Consider the following 23,712-nt stretch of genomic DNA (forward strand, 5'->3'; position numbering starts at 1 on the left):
TTATTCTGTGTTCAGTATTATTAGACATTATTAAATGTTTCATTATTTTCACATGGTGCAGTACAAAGATCTTTTGAAGTTTAACCAAAGATAGGGCAGAACTGAAGATAGCAATTCATTTTCATGGGAAATTCCTGCTGATATAAATTGTATTAGGATCGCAATCCATCTCAGACATTATGGAAAGTAACAATAATGGAACCAGGCTGGTTATACGCTAAATCAATTGAGATAATTGCTAGGGAAGGTAACAAAATCATGGTGGAATTATAGATCTTCATGATTAATGCTACAAAACACTCTGGCTAATATAGTTTCTTTTCCTATTACGACTACTGAAAAAAAAAGCCAATGCAGTCCTAAATGCACCAAAAGGGAACTTTTACCAACATATGATCAGGTTTCTAGCTCAGACTATGTATTCTCTCCTATTATAGCCGGTCATTACAGGTACTTATTGAAGGCAACTGATAGCACAATCATAAGAAACTATCTCCCATAGGGGTCCTAGAAACACACATAAGAAATCAGTTCTCAAAGTCACAGGAAAGCGAAGCATGGAAGTTCTGACCAAGACCCCCACCATGGCTTAACTCATACGTCACAAGAATTGGACAAATATTAAACAGATAAATCCATTCCCTAAATAACCCAGGCATCAGTCCAATATGACATATTGATCTCAAGATAATTAGGAATCCAATGTGGCTACCTTTGAGACAAAAAAAAATTTTTTTATTCAAAACAGAAATAAGTAATAACAGTTGGTGAAGATGCTACGTGATTAAGGTTGGAAGTTAGAATGGTAATGCTTGGTTAGGGAAGGGGAACAGAAATAAAACTGTGGATCTTAAGATGTCCTCTTCTTTGCTGAATACCCAGGGATGTGGTTTTCAACCCATGGGTTCTGTTTGTGCACCCACCCGTAGAGCTTTGGACCTCAAGGGTAATTGCAAAGGCACATATATTGATTTTCTTCCTTTAAGAGAAGGATGATGTTCTGTCTTGCATTTAGCCAAAAAAGAGAAGGGAAATTATTGTAAATGTATTCTATTCTGCTCTAACATTTTTTAATTAAGCTACTTTTCCTTTTATGGTTGCAGTCCTCAGACTAATCAAGCCAGAAACAGCTGCAGCAAAGAATCTATGGGTTCTTTATTCCAACATAGAAAAATAAGTCTCCAAAAATAGGAAAGTATGGATCATGCTTTAGTATGAAAATGTCTTTGATAATTACTCCCCAAGAATTAAACATTTCCTTCAACCTAATCTGAATGTGGTAGTTCTACCTCTAATAACATGTTCAACTCATTTGCAAATGTTCCTCCTCACATTTCGAATAACTGTTCCTCCCTATTTGACTTATTATCATCTGCTTCTTCTGCTAAAGATAGACCATGTTTAATGACAATATTATGTAAAACACCAGCCAGCAGAAATTTCTTGCCTGCATTAGGAAGGCAGACATACAGTCTTCACCAGATTTGCCGAGACATCAAAACCTAAAGTTTAAAACATCAAGAGTTACCTCCATATCCATTCTCACTTAAAGTATTGATTTTTAAATTACTTTTTCAGTGGCAGAGGTATTCAAACTGGGAAGAAAACGAAACAGCTAACCTGAAAAAAAAAAACCAATCTGAAGTCTGTATTTTATTTCAAGAAAAATTAAAATTATAAACAGACAGCATTTTATAGAATTACTTAAAAGCCAATTTCTACCAACTTATAAAAAGCCTTGCATTTCTGAGGCAGATTGTCTGAAGCTGAATGAATCATGACACGATCCTGGGTACTTAGCTATGACATCTGGTAGGTGGCGAGTTGCATTGCACGCCACATGCATACCGAAGGAGAGCAGAGTATTGAGTTCCTGAAGTGTTCCTCATGTGGAGATGTGCAAATTGAGGCAACAAAACTCAGGCCAGATGGGAAAACTACAATGCTAGAAACTGCCTCTAATATATTGGTGGTGCTAAATATCTCTTTTTAAAAAAATGAATAACCTGATGGGGAAATGTATTCAAAAGCTGCTCACTATTCCAGATGATGGCAAACCAGTGTATCGTGTGAGGGTCTGCTGTTACTGTGCCATAACGATATACAACTCACACGGTTAAAACATATTTTTTTTCTTCATAAGACATCAGGAATGACTTCACAAGTTAAAATACCAATAGGAAAGATTTTCCTGCACTCAAAAAATAAGTAAGCTAATATGCCAAATAAACTTAAAGGTTGAAGATGTGGGGTTGGAAAGATAATGCAATGATCAAGAGTGCTGGCTACTCTTGTAGAAGACATGGGTTCGATTCCCAGCACCCACGTGGTATCTAACAACCATTTGTAACTCTAACTTAAGGGCACCCAACATCCTTTTTCTGGGCTGTGTGGGCACTGCACACATGGTGCACAGACCTACATGTAGGGAAAACATCCACAAGCATGAAGTAAAAATAAATTTTAAGATGAAAAACAAACTTTGTATTTGTCACTTGAGCAAATACTATTTTTCTGGTTATTTTAACTGGGTAAGTCTCTAGAGATTTGGACAGGAAGCAAGCCACCACATTCTATTATTTAACAGGCACCTTTAAATATATTCACAAAAAAAAGCACATGGCTTATATGACATCTGTGTGTGTGTACAAATATGTGGTTTTGTCCTATTTACCCATATAGCAATATACATGAACATTTAGTTCACTGATGAAGCTTTGTTACAATTCATGATTCGGGTCTAAAATTGATTTTAAAATGCTAACATTTTGATCTTTAGTGGCCTAGGTGGAGAAAATGTGTATTGGAAAGTCATTAATGTTACAATGTAAATCTACTTTTACCTCAAGTTGCCCTCAAAGGGAACTTTACTGTCAATCATAATGTCATACTCACATTTCTAAGTATAATCTGGTGTTCATAGGATTCAGTTTATCTCAATACTTAGAAAAATACAAAAGACCTAGTGATCACTCAGTAGACACTTCGAATAACAATTTTCTTTTCAACTACTCATATGGTGGGAAACATATTTATATTTCCCTTTACTATTCCCAGCACGGGTTCATGATCCTTAACAGTTTTCCAGCCTTTGTGGCAGAGGCACTGCATGTTTAAAGTACTGAACATGGCATATAAGTTGAAAATGGATGCTTTCCATGAGTCCAGTAGAAGGGGGCTGTCAGTGCCATCTCTCAAAACTGGAATTTACACAATACAGACATGATGCAGGATGTTTCCTACATAGGACGAACACAGTGCCTTGAGTCCCAGGAGGCTGAGCATCCTCTAAGAGGCAGCATTAATGACAAGCCACCTGTGGAACTAAAGGAAGTGCTTCACTGTCTAAAACTTACTTGTACAAAATATAGATATTTCCAATTCACAGGTTTTCAGTTTGAAGCACATTATGCTGGAGGACAAGATAGCAAATATGCCAAAGTATATATTTACAAAACCATCACCCTACGATCTACTAACCACGGGGAACCAGTACAAATGCTTCTTTGTATTTCCTTTTTTATAAGCTGACATTTCTTCAAAACTACACAATGTACAAGTTACACTGAAATATTGTATTTTTGTCTTATACTGTAATAAACATTCTTATCATTACTTTGAAGAGCTGCTAAAATATGCATAGATATGTATACATGTATCTTACTTCCTGATTAAGTAGAGTAAAGGCATTTAACTTGCATAAGCACTTTATTAACAGTTTTAATGATTAATTTATTATTTTATCATGTATTGTTTTCTTAGGAGAGAAAACCTAACTTAAGTGAAAATCAAAATGATAAGATTCTTGTGGAGTGTTATACTTTCACAAACCATACCTTTTCCTCAGAGGCTACTTGGTATTCAGTTTTCTTTGTTCTGTTTTCACTTAAATGTAAATGTGGTGCATTGTTTAATTTGGGTTTGTTTTGTTTACAGGAAAAATCACCAGCATTATACCAACTGTCTATTTGTGTTCTAATTTCTTTTAACATAGATTTTCTTTGTTTAGCCAGTGTTGGTAAATGATAATGCTATCTTTTGGATAATATCGTTTTAGTGAATAAATATATTTGATTTTGTTTGTGTATCCAATGTGGAGTTCAGGTTTGGTTTTTGTTGTTGTTGTTGTTTTGTTTGTTGTTGTTGTTGTTTTACATTTTCTGAAATGCTACTCAACAATATCATCTATAATTTGGCTATTTTTAGGAACAATAGCTAATTTTACTTAGATTTGTTAACTCTCTCTACAGGTATATACTCTATTGAGATGGGGTCCTCCCTTGGAGAAGCAGTTGACAATCTCTGTCAAGGGTAAATCTGTGTGTAGCTTCAGAATTTCAATGTCTATTGCATGTGAAATGCAAGTGGAAAGGGGGCGACTTGAGGAAGAAGGCAGCAATTAGGAACATCGAAGAGGAGTGAGAATAGAGCATCAAAAGAAGCCAAGTACATAGTCAACTGTCAATGAAACCCCACATGTGTCCAAAGTGATTTAAAACAGAGAAAATTAAAAAGAAAAGTGGCGCACAACTTTAATCCCAGCACTTGGGAGGCAGAGGCAGGCAGATCACTGTAAGTTCGAGGCCAGCCTGGTCTACAAAGAGAGTCTAGGACAGCCAAGGCTACTCAGAGAGACTCTGTCTTGAAAAACAAAAAAATAAAAAAAATTTAAAAAAAAGGAAAAATTGATCCATGGGAGGACATCCTGTTTATTTCCATTCATGTAAGTACACTGATACAGAGGAAAAGAATATTTGGGGGGGGGGGGTATTGCTGTTGGTAATGACACCTTATTTAAACAACTACAATATTGTTAGAAAAAAATATAACATGGAGCCTTTGAAGCATAATGAAGTGGGATTTGAGATGTGACATGAAAATCTCTCCAGAAAAGATTAGTAAAAACAGTGAGTATAGTATAATTTGGGGGGAAAGGCATTACAATGTACATGTATATGTCTCTATAGACATAGAAATTAATATTGAAGTAAATACAGATATGGGTTTATATATAAAAGTACATATAGAAATAGAGGTGTGGATAGAAACAGATGTGGTCATAAGGAAAGACACCAACACAGAAACAGATGGTTACAGAAGCAATGGAGAGCTCTTCCTTGTTGGCTCACACTCGACTCTTATCATTGGGTGCGCCTGCTGTTCTCGAGTAGAGTTTGACACTAAGCAAAAGCTACATGCTGATGATGGCAACATAATGATTCAAACTGAGTCTAAAGATGCTTCCAGTCATTTTCTCAAAAAACGCTAGTAATGAATGTTTCCTAGCAAACAAATCAAACTATCCAGGCCCTCAGCAACCTGAACTTCATACATCTCACTGTCTATTTCACATATCCACTTAATAAGCATTACCAATTAGGGTTCAGTAATTAACTTATCGGTTTAATGGCTCTACTGTTCCCTCATTTCAATAGAGTGAACACTATTTTTCCTGTTATTCAAGCAAAGACTCTGTTTTCATATTTGGCTCTTTTTTGCCACAAATCCCATTCTATATAAGAGCAAAGTAATAACTGATACGGTAAGGTCATTTGTATTATATCCCATTTATAAATAATTATACATATGTAACATGATCAATAACCATGGAAGGGATAATATCTGAATAATGCATGGTTTTATAGATAAAATTTTATTAAAATCAGATTTTTGGAATTTCAAATACTATACACATTGGTTCAAATTCAACACATATGTCATTTTAACCTAAGGAAGTATATTTTAACAAATGAAGGCGACAACTAATCCTTAGTTGGCAGGAAGAGCTTGCCTTGTGTTTTGTGTATGTGTGTGTGTATATGTGTGATTGATATATATATATATATAATATATATACTTATTCTCATATTCAAAAGAAACACAGTAAAAAAGTATCAGAAGTATCTATTGCTCTATTCAGTCTAATTTCTATACTGTCTATTATGTATCAGTTTTTGAAATCAGACACTTCTAAAGGGAGTATTAAAATTGACAAACCAGAAGCAATGTATGAATGCTCAATATCCCCCCCCAAAACCATCAGAATTCTCCCCCATCCCTCTGTCCCTCCCTCCCTCTCTCTTCTCTCCCTCTCTCTCTGTCTCCCTCTCTCATTCTGCCTCTTCCCTATCTCCCTCCCTCCCATCCTCTCTCCTTCCCCCTCTTCTCTCTCCCTTTCCCTTCCCCTCTCTTTTTCTTCCTCCCTTCCTTCATGCTTCCCAGATACACACCTGCATGTAAATATTTGTTTCGTGTACAGAACATCTTGAGGAATTATATCACCTTCATATACAGGCCAATTGAAAAAAGAAACAAATGCCACAAATATGTTAAATCCTACCAATGCCAATCAAAATAAGGCCCCACTACTTTGAACCGCTTAAGTAACAAATGGCAACATTGTTCTTAGTAAGTAATTATACTGGCAGGAGAACTGGGAAGTCAGAAGCAAGGACAGAAGAGGCATTTCCAGAATTCGCTGAAATAAAGCTTCCAAAACACCAAGTGGCCAGCTGAGGAACTCAGCAGCTGTACACCTATTAGCCATTTTCATGTAAATTATGAATCCAGTAAGCAAGTCAAAAATAGTGACAATCACTTAGGCTCCAGCCGCAGTCGATAATCAAAGGCTTGCCTTCACCTGTGCTCAGTGGGAACCCGGCTTTCTTCCTCTGTTGCCCTTTGCTTTCAAGCTAACAGAACACAATTAACCAAGAAGCGGTACAATTAACCAAAAAAAGCGATCAAACAATGTGTTACTCAGGAAAATGCTGTGCCAGTGTCTCTCATTCTCGGCTCCCTCTATAGCGGATGATTTCACAGCCTTTTCATTAAGAACGAGAATAAACACACGCCACTTCTTCGCTCCACACCTGCCTCTCGGCCTTCCTCTTGGAACCCTGCGTGAATGTCTCTGCCCACGTCTCTCTTTGATAACAACAAAGCGTAAATACGACGCCATCACAAGATTCAGCGGGACCCTGCGTGTTTTGAACAAGACCTGAAGTGTCCCCCCTAAAAGTCAAAGCTCTTTCTCGGTCACCCATTGTGTCTCTTCGCTAATGTCCTCCAAGCTGACTTGTGGAAAGAATACCAGGCGGAATGTGTGGACAAAGGAGAAGATGCTCCCAAGGTAGCCATGGAGCCGAATCATATCCTTTCCAGACATTCCCGTAAGTAGAAAACAGATGCATCCTGGGATACAGTGCAAGAGCACTGAAACCTTATTTCGCTTACCAATCTTAGCTTAAGAATGCTGGACAAAGGCCCTAGGTAGCCCCACCTCCATGCCTACAGCACATATCATGTCTCCTGACCTTAGTGTCACACCTGTGACCATATGCACAACATGCTGGAATCCAAAGTCAGTCTTCGCTCACCTCCTTTTAGAGTTGAACCACAACCTTCGTGCTTGCTTAAGCACGCCTTGTTGTTAACATCACTGTAAAACTATAAGAAATCCGTTATTCACCAGCAAAACTAGTTTATCTACATTCTTTTCCTAGTCCCCAGCAATGTCTCAGTTCTCCTGTATTAAGACCCTCCCAGGCCCTTCTGGAGCATGCTGTAAGGCTCTATGTACATCACACTTCCTCTGTACAAATCAGTACAACATAAGTAAATTATTCCAAAAACTTTCTCAGAGTCTGGCTCCTTGGCTAAAAACCATGTATATCACAGTTTTTACAAAAACACATACCACTTCCTCAATAGAATAGGGCGGCTCCATCTGTGTGGTTCTATTCAACTATTGTACAGCACAGGAGCACATGTTTATGAATCATTTGTCCAACAGACCTCGCTGGAGCCTTAACACCTGCTGAGCAAAGCCTGTCTTCAGACATACGATGAAAACATTTCAAAACGCAGAAGAAACCAAAACAAAGCAGCTCTTTTTAAGTTTGACAGAGTGAAATAATAAATTTGGCTAAAGCCTACTCCTGAGGCTGACTTGGGTAAAAGCAAGCAGCACTCTCAAACGGTAGTTGTGGGTTAATCCGTCCTCAGTCTACGGGGGGGGGGGGAGGGGGGGGGGCCAGATGCCTAGTGGGCGCAAGGCTCTGCTCCCAGGGAGCGCTCCTCCCAGCATGCTTCAGCTCCCGTCTTCAATCTGCCCATTCACACTCTTTAGGAAAACCTGCTTATGTAGTTTGTCAATGCGTTCCCTTCAATCTAAAAAAAAAATGCTCCATTGTTCTAAAAATACTGTGAAATGTTGACGCCAGGGTAATGCAGACCCCAAAGATCTTGAAATCCCAGTCTCCCACTTCTTTCGTTCTGAGCCGACGCCTGGTCCTCATAGCATCCATGCACACACCCTGCCTTGTGACCTGAGCTGTGTGGGTTCATTCACATCTCCTGCTTCTCTCACTGCAGCATCACCCACTCAACGCTGAAATGGCTAATCATTTCACAGCCGGCCATCTGAATGGTCGGTGTACAGAGCGCTAAACAACTGGGCTGCCCGCGCTTTTTCCTGCATTGATCAAATAATCCTGAATCGCTGTGCAGCAGCCTCCCTCTCACCTATTGACTCCGGGCTCATTTTGTTCTCTATGGATTCTATTTCATTTCCTCTTAATCGGGCTCAGCCTCCTGTTCACTTTATCATGTGTAACAAGTCAATTTCCAGTCACAGGGTTATCAGCAAAGATTATCAGGGTGGACGTCTAGCTCCCATACCAAAAAAATAAATGAGTAAAATTGCAAAAGAAACTAGATGACAAGATGTATGCAGGTAAAGTATACATGTGTACACACACACACACACACACACACACACACACACACACACACACACACACACCACACCCTAACAACCTACACAAACCTGTCAGCTGTCAGTCTAAATCCTTGCTAGCTATTTCATTTTGATTACCAGTGGCTTCCAGGTCAAAGGGGATGAGAGAAAGAACAGGGGAAAGTCATAAATAAATTCTTCTGACAACAGAGATTTTATCACCAACAGAGGTATGATAGCTAAATACACAGAATAATAAAAGCTAATTCTTTTTGCTGTCTACAGTGAGGACATTGTAAGTCTCTTGGGCAGAATACGGTATTTTCAATTCTTTTCTGAAAGAAGAAAAATTAAAAAGAGACTTAACCCACCCTATTACTTCAGATTGCAAGTAGTTTGAAAGTGGTAAGATTCTATAAAAAGCAATTTTACTGCCAATGTTTGAAATGGAGACAGATGATGTGACGCGTCTCCCATGAAACTTGTAAATGTTTATATGTAGCCCACCACTATATCCCTGTAATGAAAAAAAAAAGGCTTGGTGGTGATTAAAATAAAAGTTTGCAGCTATTTTCTTCTATGCAATTAACATTCACATATTTTATTACCCAAAATTATCCAAAAAAGAATAAAAAAATGCATTTCAGAGCAAAATTCTCAAGTTTAGAAGTATAGTGGCTCTTTCGGAAAGTACATTGCCATGCACTTGGAGACTCTCTAGTGTTCTTGTGCCCTCATTGTGGTCATCAACATCGTAGGACATGCATGGCCATCATAACTTGGAAGATAGTACTGGCATCTAGTCGGGCAGAGGCTAAGGATGCTGTTAGATAGCCCACCATGAAAAACACAGTCCTGACTCAGAACAGCAAAGAGTCTCGAATGCCCAATGTACATCATGTGTGTACCCAGGACCAAGGAGGTGCTACCACCTAGACATGAAAGAGGGACAAGATAAGAAAAGAAGCATTTACTGTCAAAGTGGCTTCTGAGTCACTAATAATTAGAGAACTTTATATTCAGAAGGTTCATGGGAAATCGTGCAGTCTAAATTTTACGAAAGAGTGCCAGGCAGCTCAGCAGCTTAAGGGGTGGATGCCTGGATGCTGTGTGTCAACCTAGCTTGAAGATTCTGGGCCAGAGAGAAAGGTAAGACAAGGTGAGAAAAGACAACAGACACATCTGATTTTCAGAGGCTGAAACTACTCTAGGATTCTCAGAGAGCCGTTCTGGATTTTCCTCTGTGGTGGTCACTTTAAATAGATCAGTTTAAAGAGATAGTTCAATAGCACAGCATAGGTTAAGGAGGGATGTTATGAGGTTAATAGCATAATTAAGGAAAATAGGGCTGAATATATGTTTATTCATCAAATCTTATTACATTAGAATTTAGATAAACCCTTGGAACTTGAAAGCCATAAATGTAGAGGGAAGTAGCCTGCACATCTTCCATACATTTAGCACGTTTATAAAATCCATTATATTCAAGAGGAGCCTTAGGTTTAAAAATACCTTCCACTTATAGAGAGAAACTCATAACAGGATGCTCAAGGAAGCTGAGCTTTTCAGTTATTGAGTTGGACAGACTTGTGCTGGCTTCGGTTGCCTTAGCCATGAAGTAGTTCACTAAAAGAAAAGACGCCAGGTAATTCATAGAAATGCTGAAAAAGTAAAAAAAAAACCCGAATGGAAGACTATCTTTTGGAAATAGACCAAAACCATGCTTTAAGCCTGAGTATGTACAGATGCTAGGCTGATTGCAGTCAACTCTGCTATGACCTATAGCACACACTGAAACAGAGGCCACCACAGCAGCTGTGATGAGCAAGAATTTACTGTGGCTGCTTCTCATGAATACTACCAACCTGGCTTTTTTTCCCATCCTGGGCCCCTGGCTCAAAAAAGTCACTACCTAGAATGTTGCTGCTCACGGCGGAGGCAAGAAAGAACCACGGAGTCGATTGCCACAAAGCACTCTGAGGCACGAGCAATACCACTGCTTCCACCCAGGACTCATTAGCCAGGACCAGCCACCTGACAGCCCTAGTATGTGTGCTCAGGATGGAGCCCTCTTGACAACAGTGGCCGCCTCTCATCATTTTGAAACTGGTCTATTCTGGAAGCCCAATGGATTCAGACAGCACCTGTCACCACCCAACAGAGCTCCAGCTCTCAGGCCCTTTGCCTTTGTGGCCCAAACTCTGGTTCTACCATAGATGAGCACTTACCTGGCAGAAGTGAGCATGCCAGAGAGAGAGAGATCAGATCAGATATCTGCTGCACAATTTTCAACTGCCATGAGTTAAGACTTGCTCCTTCAAGACTCTAAAAATAGAAAACAAAACAAAACAAAACAAAAAACCCCTCTAAATATAAAAGTCCTATAGAAAAGTTAAAAGCAGGGTGTTTGGAAGAATAATAAATTTTCATCCAAGAATATGAATTTTAAGTTTTTCACGTTCTCATCACACATGTCCCTTTAAGTTACTACTTAAGACTAGGTCAAATCGGTGAGTCCTAGGCGCTATTCTTGGAGTCCCTTATCAAATGCGCACAGCATAGCAAGGATACGGACACAATCAACTGCATTCGAATGAAGCATTAGCTTTTAAAGCACCAAGAAGAATAAAGGGAAAGTGTGCCTAAAGTGACTGTGTCAAATTAATACTGGGTCTCTGCAGAGCAGAGCACACAAGAGAGAGCTCAGAGCAAAGAGGAGAAAATTGTAAAAGACCAGTTTATATTTGTGGAAATGATCTCTGCAATAGCCAGAGGCAGTCTGAAACTGGCACCTTGGAGTTGGTCAGGAATATTGAAAGCTGCCCAGAGGCTGAGCTAAATTATACTCCTGACACACCCAGAAGCGGCCATCCCTGTCATTAATCTCCGTGAGTTTATCCTCCTCCGTGGCTGCAGGTTCTTCTCATTCTTTTTCTGCTCTCTGTTCTCTCCGCCTTCCAAAGGAAAAGCAAATGATAAGATGAGGAAATGAATGCTGAATTCTAAACTATATTAGATGAAAGCAAATTACATATGCTTCAGTCCTTTATATTAGCTAACTGTGTGGACGGGTTATGTCTCTGAAGCTTGTCACTGAAAGAGTTCCTTCTAATGACAGAACCTCCTCCCAATAATAGAAACTTATATTTTATTACGTAAAACTTTCATAATGCATTCGTCATACGTACTTGACATGACTGTACCTAATCCTCTTCTTCAGATACAAAGTGAATGGTCTTTTGAAATTGGAGGTTTCTTTGCAGTGACGCTGCTTTGGTTTTATAAGCCCTGATATGTACATTAGAGCAAAATCTTATTTGAAATTGTGTTCAATCCACATGGCTGAAGGAAGTTCTATGCACAGAAGGGGTAATATAATTTAGAAAAAAAAGGAAATTATTTCCTATCATGAAGAGAGCCATTCTTCTCATTCTACGTATGTGTGTGTACTTGTGTACAGTTGTACATATGAATATGCACACAACCATATCTATATATATCACATGTGTGTATAGTTCAAACCATAAGCATATATAGACATGTATACATGTGTACAATTATCATATGTATATTTTACCCAGTATAGATATACAGTGATTGCAATGTCAGCAGTGTGTGGCCTCTGCATTACCCAAATCCACCTTCAGGACAGAAGCGCTCACTTTTCCAAGGCTAAGAGTTTTGTCCAGAGGAAATACCTGTAGTGGCACTCTCAGAGACCTGCACTAAGCCCAAGAGAAAGTTCTGTCAACATCACAACACTGTCCCTCCCATCGTGCACTTCTGCCAGTGCTCAGTACACAGCTGTGATAACATCACCCCTATAGGATGTGTTACCTTCTTGACTTCAATTGTAGTTCTGCTTTTTGCCTTTTGTTAACCTCCAGGAGACTCTTTTCTAAATATCCTTGAAGTCCCTCTGCTAAGACTCATCGACACGAACAAAGTAAGCATTATGTGTGTGTCACAGAAACATTCCACTATGCCATTTTTCTATAATTTAGTTTTCAAACCTATTAAATTAGGCATGCCCTCCTCATTGAATTATTCTTATAATGGAAACTAACAACATATTTAAAGGTTTTAGAACACCATTATCATTGTAACAATTTTAAAAATATCTTTTCCAGACCAGGTGGTGGTGGCGCCCGCCTTTAATCCCCAGCACTCAGGAGGCAGAGGCAAGTGGATCTCTGTGAATTTGAGGCCAACCTGGTCTACAGAGCTAGTTCTAGGACAGCCAAGGCTACACAAAGAAACCTTGCTTTGAAAAAAATAAATGTTTACATATGCATATGCATATACATATATTAAAATTATTCAGTCATATCGGAGATTTAAATATTTTGATGAAATTCTTGCTTTAATATGTATTCATCTATAAATATTTTGTGACCATTTTTCACATTTGAAATCATTTCCTAGAAGACATTTATAGAAATAAAATTAGTGGATTCAGAGTTATATATATTTAATAGCAATGCCTTCTTTATAATTTAAAGAAATCAATAAAATATCCATTACAGATTTTTAAAAGACAAAAAAAAATAAAAGTAGTAAAAGAAAAACTCAAAGCTGTATAATTTTCCATATACTTAAAATTACTATAGTCCAAGCAAATACTGACTAAAGATAGTCAGAAGCAAAGGCATGCCTGTATTAATCATTTCTACATTTCCCTTTCATTATTTCTTAATCAATATAGTTCCCTAAACAATGACTTCCAGGGCATCCGTATTGTGCTTGATATTGCGTACACGAAAGCCTGGATCTTGGGCTCTGAAGACAGGAGGCACACCAGAAGATCAAGGTTCACGCCATCTACTGTTAAAGATGGAAGGCCTTAGTAGCCTCTTTATGTTTAGGCAACACATCGTTGCTACACATCTCTGTTGTGAGTCTGCTAAAATATGACTGTCAATGGACATTCAGGGGACTATATGTTAACACAAAACACACTAGATGTCTGGGAAACCCAAAAGTAAACAGTGAGATAATCTGTTGTGCAACTATTTTGACATAGTGCACATTTTTTGTTTAGATGTCTTCATGGTATTTTGTATGTACAAGCCTTTTACCTGCATGTATGTATGTGCACCACTTGTGAGCCCGGTGCCCATGGAGATCAGAATAGAGTGTCAGATCCCCAAGGGCTCCAGTTATAGTGGTTTTGAATCATGGTGTGCTGGAAACTGAACTCTACTAGTCTTCTGTAAGAGCAGAAGAGCTCTGAGTTGCTGAGCCATCTCTCCTGCTCCTGGAATGTATCTCATGTGTGATTGTGAATAAATATGGGCAGGAAGTCAGAAGCCTGAGTCTTTTGGCCCTGTCTTTGCCAACAAGCGTTTGTTTTTATGGTTGTAGGTCTGGACACCTGTATCCATGGGGTCCGAATGGCAGTCTACATATGTGCCTACCCCTGCTTGTGTGTAGCCTGCATGTGCTGGCCTTTGCCTGGATGGTTTCTGCAGCCCAGTGAATAACATATGTCTTTATAGTCATCTATTACATAGGACTGAAGCTCCTTGCAATCTCCTAAACCTCTCAGACATCTTAGAGCACTTCTTGCCTAGCATCCGATCATGGGCTACACCCCAACATTACACGTTGAGGCCATTTTAGGCTACATAAGACTCTGTCATAAAGGTGGGGTTAGGGAGAGAGAGAGAGAAAGAGAGAGAGAGGGAGGGAGGGAGGGAGGGAGGGAGGAGAGAGAGAGAGAGAGAGAGAGAGAGAGAGAGAGAGAGAGAGAGAGAAGGTTAAGGATAGAGTGAGACAGATGGGGAAGGAAGGAAAGAATGGGAAGTTCTAGAAAAAATTGTATCATATCCAGTTACATGCAACTACTATGTGCTATTTAACATGAATGTGTTTTTGTATACAAAGGATGATTATATATTGTTAAAGTTTTGCCTGAAGAGTACTTCTATAGAGCAACAGGATATGGTCGCCAGGAGGGTTTGTTAATAGTAAGCCAAACTGGAGACAATTGTGTAGTAAATATTCTAATGCCAACACTTTTAAAGAGGTCACATTATTATATAAGACTGAATATACATAGAAAATCTCCAAAAATATCCCCTAGGCCGCGATTGGTTCCATGGAGAAGACTTGACAGCCTGAGCTAGCGGTTTCTTTGCTCTATACTTGGTTAGGTTGCACACTGATAGTATAATGGCCCCAAATTAAGGTTTCGTTTTTAAGTGCAAGCCAGACTTAGAGACCAGTTCACTTCCGGTTTAATGGAATAATTATAATTAACAAAATACAAGGTAAATGTTCTTGATAACACAATACAGATAGAGACGTGGACACAAACACATCTTTAATTTTGCTCTAGCATCCCACTTTTACACATTTTCAATTTTTTTCTGATAGTGTGGGAAAAACAGCAGGGCTTTTCATTTTATTTAACTGTTTTAGATAGTATGTTTAGACTGTTTTAAAAACATATTTTGAGGTAGTCTATTCAGCGCTTTGGGAGAAAAAGGATTTCTGCCAACAATAATGAAATGGTTATGGAATCCTCCCTATGCATACAAAAACTATTTTACAACTGGAGAAACTTTTCAAATGCAACCCTTTCACTATTTTTAAATTTGCCCAAACATCATCCTTAGGGACATTTACTTGGGAGAATTGCTGAAACTTCAGATAAGAATGGCAGAGTCTGAGACCAACCATCTCAGAATTGCTGCAATACTCCCACTAAAAGGTCTGCCAAGCAGAGTTGAAACTTCAGAAGAAAGCTCTTAGAAACTATTCAATATGAAAAATAGAAAAATATAGGAGACATATAAAGAGCTCTTTATCTAGCTGTGAAATAAGCTCAAGCATAGAAACACATGAAAAATAAATGACCTGGAATTAGAAGAAAGTGGTAAAAAGAATAGTAAAAGAATAGTGTTCTGATTAATGGTTAATAAGAAACTATCATAAGCTCAAAAATATTGACTAGCATAAATACAAGGAGATCCATATTTTCACATGTCATATTCACTGATAAAACCTAAAACTATATGAACTTTGATTACAAAATTACATTAAATATGAAAAGATTAGATATTCTAATCAAAAGACTAAAAATATTAGATTGAAATTAAAATGAAGATCCATATACAAAAGACATTATTTAATTTCAAAGATACAAGTTAGATAAAAGTAAAAGTGCAAAAATTTTTCTATACACATATAAAAACTACAAGAATTCTTCTGTGGCTATATTAATATCAGACAACAAATCCTTTAAAAAGAATATTAAATAATAAATAAAGGAGATACTTCATAATGACCAGTTAATGAATCAGAGAAAGAAGAAACCTTAATGTGTACACACAATAAAGTGCAATAAACACATATCAACAGATTTAAAAGGAGAAGTAGACAATTTAATAATTATATGGAGACTTCAGTATTACAATCTCAATAATTGTTAAAAGCACTAAAATAAAAATCAGACCACACAGGCAATTTTACTAACAAGAAAAAGTTGAAAAACATAGCCAATGATATAAAACCTTCAAATGACACACAGCACATGTCTTGAAGCACACGTAAGACACTGGCCAGGCTAAAATGCAAAACAATTCTCAATAACATCTATTTAACTGTGATTATATGCTGTTTTCTGGCTCATTAATTTTATATATTTATACTGCTTGCCAACTTAACCAAAATTTGTATGTGATAATTATGCTACATTTTTGAGTTCTCACACTTGCTCCATTTGTTTGTTTATAGCATTTGGCTTTGTTTTTTCATTTTCTTTGTTGTTGCTGCTTATGCACCCTAGAACAACTAACATTTTTCTTCACTGGCTCTGTCATTTGTTTGCTTTGAAAGGCTCATGAACATTAGAGAATCTAAAGAATTAACTTCTGCTGTGCTCAAGCTTTGTCTTGCAAGATGTTTTTATTATTTAAATATATAATGTCCCAATGTTTGCCTGGTGTATACATCAATGTTTATCTCTATTGCTAAGTAATTTTTATAAAGAAATTTCTAAATTCCCTCAGTTTGATTCTAGTAGCTACATACTAATTTGTAAGATCTCCTTCATTGGGCATTATATTCTTGTAAAATGTCAATCTAAAGATAGCATTATAAAATCACCTATTAAAGTATAAGCTTAATATAACCCACTTATAAATCTTAATATAATTTTTAAGCTTAATGAAATCATTAAAAGTTCCCATTAGATGAATTTTAAAATAAAAAATTTAAACATTTTCAATAGACATATACTGTCACAAAATTAAACATATAATTTTATGAATAAAAGACAATAGTTATAATTCAGCTGAATACACACATGCATATACACATGTGCACAGACACACACACACACGCACACGCATACACACACTGGGTAGTACTGTGGTACTAGATGGTGTGTATTACAACTACAGCCAGAAAAGACCAAAAACAAAGGAAGGAGGTGAAAGCTGCAAAGGATAAACCATTATAAAGATGAACTTTAAGCAGGAAAGTTAGTTTTTGTTCCTATGGTTGAAAAGCAGTTGGCAAACATAAAAGTCTGTCAAACAGTAGAAATGATTGATCTATCATTGAACAGTCTTTGAGGTCAGAGAAAGAATTACAGAATATTTTTGAAAAATGACTATAGTAGCTAATCAGTATAGAATAAATATTTCAAATTCGCCTGTATTCAAGGCACACATTAAATATTTGACTCTGTTTATATAATATCTCAAAAAGTCTAAAATTCATTAATAGCATATACTTTTCGAAAGAGATTAATCAAACAAGAGAATAAAATAGAATAATTGGTGTATTTCATGGAAGTCACTGGACATAGTAGATACTTAGTCCAGAGCAATCTATTTTACTCATTAGGTTTAGAAGCTAAGCATATTAAATTGGGTTCGGGGTGGAATTCTTCAGGACTTAACAACATTCAAGAATGCAATGCCACACATGGTAGAGCATTACAGAACATGCCATTTGTGGAAACCTTGAAATCACCCACGTGATGCCTTAGACTTTTACATACCTAATTAAGACGTGCAGTTAAAACTACAATCGACTCAGTGCACACAAACTAGTAATGTCCACAGGGGCGTCTGGGGAAAGGATGAGATGATACTTGCTGGGCTACCAGTCCTCTGCTGAGTTTATCACAGCTCTTGTGCAATAGACTAAATGTGTGAGTTATCCCTGATAACTCTTAGGCTGAAATCCTAATACCTGATGCAACTATTATGAGGTATGGCCTCTAAGAGATAAGTCATCAATGGAGACTGTTCATAACTCTATGGCCAGAGTTGTCTGACCCTGTTCCCACATGTGGCAGCACAACAAGACATCATCTGTCTGTGGAAGAGGTTCCTAACAAGACAAAGACCAAAGGGCAGCTGATCTCAGGTTTTTACCCTCTAGACCTATTAGAAAAGTCTACGGCATCCTGCTGTAACCACTGAACTAAGCATACTTCCATCAAGTGGTATCACCATACTCAAGATCCATTACTGGATTTTTAGTATTGATATCTGCCTAAAAGTCTACTTCACTTTTTCCCTGGAGACGTCACATTCAAGCACCAACTACAGAGTAGGTATGGGCTGGACCTAGACATCCTATACATATGTAACTGATGGGCAGCTTGGTCTTCATGGAGGTCGCCTAGCAAGTGTAATGGGGCTGTTTCTGACACAGACTTTGTTGCCTGCTTTTGATCACTTCCCAGTAGAGGGGCTGCCTTGCCTTGCCTCTGTGGAAGAGGATTTGCTCAGCCCTAATGAAGCTTGAAGTGTTGGGGTGGGTTGATATGGGCATAGGGGCTCCCCTTTTCTGAGAAGGGCAGGGAAGAAAGGAGGAAGAGGGTGGGACCAGGAGGAGACGAGGGAGGGGGCTTTGATTGGGATGTAAAGTGAATAAAATAAATAAACTTGTAAATAAACTTACACATACATACATACATACATACATAGTGAAATGTGTTTATGAAGAAAAAAACAAAGTTACTTATATGGCAGAACAAATATTGGAAAATTATAGTGAAGCTCATCATATTTGAATATTTTTAAACATATATATATATTCTGATGTTTTCCCCTCCACAATTCCTTCCATGTCATCCCCACCTCTCTACCACCTACTCAATTTTATACTCACTCTCTGTCTGTTTCCGTCTCTCTCTGTCTCTCTGTCTCTGTCTCTGTCTCTGTCTCTGTCTCTCTCTCTCTCTCTCTCTCTCTCTCTCTCTCTCCCTTCTCCCTCTCTCTCTCTCTCTTCTCCCTCTCTCTCAAAAAACAAACAAAAAAGACCAACAAGACAAAAAAAAAAGTCCAAAGAAAACAAACTACAAGCTTTCCCTGGTACCTCTGAGTTTGTTTTGTGTTGGTCAACTACTCTTGATTATGGGGTCTGTCCTAAAGTATGGTTGATATTTCCATGAGGCTCCTCTAGAGAAAATTGGTTTACTCCTTCCTAGAAGATATCAATTAAAGACAAATTCTCTCGGTTAGGGGTGGGGCCCATGTCTGCTCTGTCCTTTGAGTACTAGGACCTTCTTTATCTTGAACCTGTGAGGGCTTTTATACACTGCTACAATCTCTATGAGTTCATATGTGCATCAGTGCTGTTATATCTGGAAGACACTGTTTCCTCTGTGACATCCATCACCTCTTCCTCTTTAATATTTCTTATTCTGTACCTCAGCTCTTTGTCATAATCTTGGAACAATCATACTGCATTCTGCACTATCTTCCGGGTAGGTCAAACTGGTAACTCACTAGCCTCCATGAGACAGATGCCCCACAAGCATTGTCTTTCTTTTCCTGAAGCTGCCATCCCTTATTAACAATAATAATGTTAATTATAATAATAATGTTAATAATTAGCATGCACATAAATATAATTATAGCATATATTATATGCTAACTAGTGTTGAAATATAACAATAACTATGTAAACAATAATGTTAATTAACAATAATATTAATGATATTGATGATTATCTGGTAGCACGCAGCGTACCTTCTAGTCTCTTGATGATAGTTCACTGGGGTAAAGCATCTTGTTAGCTCCTTGATTTTTCCATGTTAAATAACATGTGCTGTCTTCAGCAGTAGAGCCTTATGATCAGGTTGTGGAGAACAACCAATAACCTTGGCGGCATCCTGTGGTGTGTGGGAGTTTCCATAGGGCCACTTTGGCCAATGATTCAATAAGAGGCAACACAGTCCTGGAACTGGCGGTTTTCCTTGATGGCATAAGATATCTAGCTGTGGCATTGTCCCCCCTATTGTTTGGTGATCCTGATTTGATTTCATACGTGTATATATTTGAGCAAGCTTCTGCAGTCATCAGTTTAAAAATACCTTTTAGTGTTAGCTTTTCCTCCTATACACCCTTCTGTATCCTTTTTCCCATTCAGTCCTCCTATCCTTTTGTTTCTTCAGGCACTATGTTCTATTTCGCCTTCCTTTGCAAATCCTCTCCTCTATCGAGTCCCTTATTAGATACCCAATGTCTGTGGTTATCTGGATTATGGGCACATGTATCAATAGTTTAAAAGTTAATAACCACATACAGTATTTGTCTTTGGGAGTCTGGGTTATAGCTCAAATGATAATTGTGTCTAGTTCCATTGATTTACCTGAGAGTTTCATACTTTCATTTCTCTTAACAGCCGACTAATAAGTCATTTTGTATATGTACCACACTTTAATTATGTATTTATCAGTGGATGGACAGCTAAGACATTTCCAGTTTCTGGATTTTATTATTAGAGCAGAAATAAAAAGGACATATAGAGACCTTTGAATATAGTCCCAATAGTGGTATCCTTGGATCTTGTGGTAGCTCTGTTCCCAGCTTCCTGAGGACCCACCACCCTGATTTTCTTAGTGGTTGTACCACTTACATATCCACCAAAATCCTTACCAGCCAGTGGTATAATTTATCTTATTGGTCTTGACCATTATTACTTGGTTATGATGAAATTTCAAAGTAGTTTTAATTTCATTTCCCTGATGGCTACCATGTTGAACATTTTTAAAGTATTCCTCGCCCATTCATATTTCATCTTTAGAGAACTCTCTGTTTAATTATGTAGCCCACTTTTAGTTGGGTTATTTATTTTCTTGATGTTCAAGGTGTTTTTAATTATTTATATATTCTAGGTACCAACCCATTATTTGATGTATAGTTGATAAAGATCTTTTCCCATTCTGGAGGCTATTGCTTTGCCGTACTGTAGGTAGCCTTTCCATGCAGAAGTTTTTCAGCTTCGTGAGGTCTCATTTGCTAGTTGCTGTTCTAGGTGTCTGTGCTATTGGTGTCCTGATATGAGAAAGTCCTTTCCAGTGACAAGGAGGTCAAGCCTATGCTCTACTTTATCTCCCATCAGATTCAGGGTGTCTTGTCTTATGTTGAGGCACTTGATCTATGTAGAGTTGAGTTTTGCAGAGGGAAATAGATATGGATCTTTTTCTGTTCTATGTGTAGCCATCCAGTTTGATCAGTGCCATTTGTTGAAGATGCTTAATGCCCAGCCAGCCTCATCTATCACCAACTCCACGCTTAAATAAAATAGCCAGTCATAAGCCTCTTTCTGAAATGTGAAGTCTACTTCCTCTTCTAGAAATAACAAGAAATGGATATTTTAAAATCATTCCCAAATCAAATGCTCTGTATTGAATATCTAGTGTGTATATGTGAATAAGGAGTCATCCACTCTCCATGGATAGATCATGAAAAGGGAGAAACTCAGAGGGGAGGGGAAGTGGGTCACTGAATATATGAAAAAGCTCTCTCCATTTCTGGTAGCTATGACTCATTACATCTCCTGAGGCTGACAGCTGACACCACCAGGGTCTAAGTAAGCCTTGGCCATTGGCACAGAGTATCACAACCTAAAAAGAAACATGACTTCACATACATAGTAACAGAGACGAATGAATACAATACTCAAAGGAACCTAATCGAGCAGAAGAAATTATACATTGTTTTTCATTAACATGTGAATTGTACGTATTAATAGTATATAGCATCCTATTAGTAAGAAAATAATATAATGGAGCTGGGTATCTCTACTACTCCACTTTGGTAAAAGTGAAAACTATGAGGGTTCAGAATACCGCCAACAGCACATGTACATGAAACATAGAGAAAGTCCACAGTCACAAGGATTCTGGGAAGTGAAACTTCTGAGGAATAGAAAGAGTCTTTTCTCCAGATAATTCAACAGGACACAGAAACAGAGACTGACTCTTGAAAATTAGATGCCAAGGGGGAAAAAACCTTTTTCTGAAGGCAATTTTAAATATATGATACTAGTCAAAATATTAGTTTCAGCCTGTCATTTATAAAAGTAAGTAACAAAAGAAATATGTGAGAGAAATTCTGAAGAAGTGGAATAAGTGAAAAAACTTGGAAATGGCACGAGTCACAGGCAAGCAGGAATCTTGGAAGGATGAGATGAACAAAGACAAGTGCAACAGAAGATGGGACACAGCTGCTTCAGTGTCCAAGGGCCAGCGAAGAACATGGGGTGCACAAAAAGAGACATCGCATCTCAACTGTGACAAATTCCTAGCCATGTAAAATTTACACTTAACATGTGCCTTTCATTCTTTGTTAATTACACACCTGCTCATAAACATATATTAAATGTGGAAAATCAAAATTTATGTAACAATACCAATACAGACACTGTACTTCTCTCTCCATACCTTTATGTGAAGGAAGTGGTGGCTCGTGCCTCCTTGTCTCAAGAACTGTCACATTCACTGTTGGAATGCTTATTTCCAAACTTAATAAGGTTTTATTTTATTCATTAAAGGCTAACAGTGTGGAATTCCACTTCCAAATATGAAAGATTAGCTTTTGCCACATTTTTTCATGCATGAGGTACCACAGTCACAGTTATTATCACTGTGACAAAAATACCATTAACAAAAGGAACTTGGAGAGGAAAGGGTGTATTAAGGAGAACTCAGGAAGACCCTCACCCTTTATTTAACATACTGAGACAATAAAAAATAAAGTACATATGCCATAACAAAACTCAGTCTTTCTTTGATAAGATAAAGGGCCCTCCCAGAATGCACCAACATAACTCTCAACACTATTTGAGAAAACCTACACAATCTATTTTACTCATGATATAGCACCCACATAAGGACAGAAACAATCCCCCCAAAAAAAGAAAAGAAAGAAAAAAAAAGCAAAACACCTAAAAGACCAAAAAAATGTAGAAAAATATGACCTATTCTAACTAAATACAGCAATAAGTAGAAAAATAGTACAAAGACTCCAAGATGGTCCAAATGTTACAATTAACAGACACAGACTGCAAATAGATGGTGATGAGATCTTTGGAGGTTTAAGAGAAAATATAGTCTTAATGAGCAAAGAACTGGGACATCGTGGAAGAGAAAGAAAATTAGGAGACAAGAAAAGGAGAAGGAAGGGGAGAAGGAGGGGGAAGAGGAAGCTCCAGGAGCAAACAGAACAAAAGAAACTCTGGAACTCAAAAGTGCAGAGTTGGAAATGAAAAGTTCACTTTAATGAGCTTGACAAAACTTTAGAGAATGCAGGAGGAAAGGCCAGATACTTAATTAGTTTAAGTGAAATTGTCTCATCTGAAAAGCAGAACGACAAAATTTGAAAAGAAATTAGTTATTCTGCAATAACCTATGGGAATAAAGTAAACAGCAAAGTATCTTCAGTTAAGATCTCAGAAATATGCGAAGATATGAAAGGCAGGGAATAAGCGTTTGGGAATTTAATAGTGGAATTTGTCTAATTTATGAAAAAGAGTCAAATTATAGAGATGTTTATTGAATCTATAATAAATACAAAGAAAACCACATCTAAACACATCATAGTAAAATTATTTAACCCAAGGCTTATGAATGCAGACAGAGAAATAAAAACCACGCAAAGAAATCGGCATGAGAATCTACAGGCCCACACCAAAAACACCTGACTTCCCACGAGAAAATA

The 23,712-nt window shown here is 37.7% G+C and overlaps 1 long non-coding RNA gene across 2 annotated transcripts in view; it reads right to left on the bottom strand.

Moving 5' to 3' along the window:
* LOC311596894 overlaps positions 1 to 23,712 on the bottom strand; it is a 170,136-nt gene that overhangs the window by 74,081 nt on the left and 72,343 nt on the right. For both annotated transcript variants that reach the window (XR_014779022.1, XR_014779023.1), the window contains exon 3: positions 10,969 to 11,065. This is a non-coding gene — a long non-coding RNA (uncharacterized lncRNA). The remainder of the gene's footprint in view (positions 1 to 10,968; positions 11,066 to 23,712) is intronic.

This window comes from Acomys minous (genome assembly GCF_964271855.1).
Source record: "Acomys minous genome assembly, chromosome: 4".
Lineage (NCBI taxonomy): Eukaryota > Metazoa > Chordata > Mammalia > Rodentia > Muridae > Acomys > Acomys minous.